The 2046-nt window shown below is 44.3% G+C and overlaps 1 protein-coding gene across 2 annotated transcripts in view; it reads left to right on the forward strand.

Annotated features, from left to right (window-relative positions):
- The first annotated feature begins 312 nt into the window (after positions 1 to 312).
- Positions 313 to 2046, forward strand: part of LOC134936087 (zinc finger protein 84-like) — a 42043-nt gene continuing 40309 nt past the window's right edge. For both annotated transcript variants that reach the window (XM_063930998.1, XM_063930999.1), the window contains exon 1: positions 313 to 498. The gene's annotated coding sequence lies outside the window, so the exon portion shown is untranslated. The remainder of the gene's footprint in view (positions 499 to 2046) is intronic.

Below are 2046 nucleotides of genomic sequence, written 5' to 3' on the forward strand. Positions count from 1 at the left end.
CACATACAAAGTACAGATAGAAGTCAGGCATCCCAGGCAGCCTGTTATTAGAGCAATAGCTTGGGTGGAGGCACATTATTAGAATTAGTAACATTGTCAGACATGTGGGAGGGTTACACTGTCGACCTAGTGACTGCCGACATATAGTGGTCGACCAAACATTGTCAATCTAGACACTGTCGATCCTATGATCCACACCCTTGCATTGTCCTGCTTTACTATGGGGCTGTCACCACTTCAGGAGCTGAAGGAGTTAATACAATCAGGGAGTGAGAGAGAGGCTCTGTGTGAGCTCAGAGTGGAGAACATGGATTAGGGGAAGGAGGGGGGAGGAGAAGTTTCCTGTGTGTGTGGAGAGAGGAGCAGGGGTGAGGACGCTGGTGCTGGGCTTGTTTTTCACTCATCAGCTGCTTGTTTTTATTTTAGAGTTAGCAACATTGGACACAACACATTTCAGTGGAGGCGGCGGGAGAGGAGGTGACGGTGACCGGCAGTGAGGTGAGCGATGTGCCTGGTGTATGAGAGACATCAGTGGGTACCATATATGGTATGTGTGACCAGCTCCCCACACTTGGGACCTAGGCCCTAATTCAGACCTGATCGCAAAAACAAAATCTATCTCTAACGGGCAAAACCATGTGCACTGTAGGTGGGGCAGATGTAACATGTGCAGAGAGAGTTAGATTTGGATGGGTTATACTGTTTCTGTGCAGGGTAAATACTGGCTACTTTATTTTTACACTGCAATTTAGATTTCAGTTTGAACACACCCCACCCAAATCTAACTCTCTCTGCACATGTTACATCTGCCCCACCTGCACTGCAGATGATTTTGCCCATTACATAAATATTGTGCTGTTGCAATCAGGTCTGAATTAGGCCCCTTATGCAGTAAGGATTGCTATTTCTGATAAAAAGCAGTTTCTGCGATCAAATAGTTGCCGCCCAGCAATTGAGAAATAACGCCCATTGCAGAAACTGTGAATGCATCGCAATATGCAGCTGATCGCAGAACCATGCGCAATTACCGGAACATGGAATATTTTTCCTATCTGCGCCAGGTAAGGTCTGCTACAATTCTTGTGACACAAGAGGCTGGAAGTGGTCATCGCTGAATTCAGGTGCCCTCCTTAAAAACACCTGGGCATGCCACGAGGCTGAAGTTAGCTTCTTATTCGGGCAGCTTCTTATTCACTTCTTATTCAAGCTCAAGCTTCTTATTCACTTCTTATTCGAACTCCAGCTTCTTATTCAGATCATTCAGTTTTGCAAGGGTTAATGAGTCTTCTGTCACAAATTTGACACCTGAACTCCACAGAGGGTGGTCACTTACATATGACCCACTTGTATTTTGCTTGGCCCAACACTGTTTTGGGCATGAAATACACTGGCAAAGTGGGCACAAACACCATATTTTGCCATTTTGAATAAGTAGCTGTAGTTTTGCAAGGGTTCTTGGGACACAAATTTGACCCCGGAAATCAACAGAGTGTGGTCACTTGCATGTGACCCACTTGTATTTTGCTTGGCCAAACGCTGTTTTGGGCATGAAATACACTGCAAAAGTGGGCACACACACACCATATTTTGTTATTTTGAATAAGTAGCTGTAGTTTTGCAAGGGTTAACTAGTCTTGGTCCACAAATTTGACCCCTGAAATCAAGAGGATGGTCACTTACATATGACCCACTTGTATTTTGCTTGGCCCAACCACCATATTATAATTTACTATTTTGAATATGTAGCTGTAGTTTTGCAAGGGTTAACTAGTCTTGGGCTACCTATTTGATACCAGAAATCAAGGGTTATATTAGCTCCTTATCGCACAGGGGAGTCATAGAGAGCCTATGTTGAGTTAAAGTTGTCTGAAGTCAGCTCTTATCTTTGCTTGAAGGAAGCTATACTCAGCAGGATTGGGGTGACTGGTCCCAGCAAAGCCCAAGAATATTATGAGTTGAAGCTGAACCCATCTGAGCCTCCAGTTGTCAAACTGGCATGATTGGCCAAACTGAGTAAAACCTGGTTACAGATAAAAAAAAATCTTC

This window comes from Pseudophryne corroboree, chromosome 6 (assembly GCF_028390025.1).
Source record: "Pseudophryne corroboree isolate aPseCor3 chromosome 6, aPseCor3.hap2, whole genome shotgun sequence".
In the NCBI taxonomy this organism is placed as follows: Eukaryota; Metazoa; Chordata; class Amphibia; order Anura; family Myobatrachidae; genus Pseudophryne; species Pseudophryne corroboree.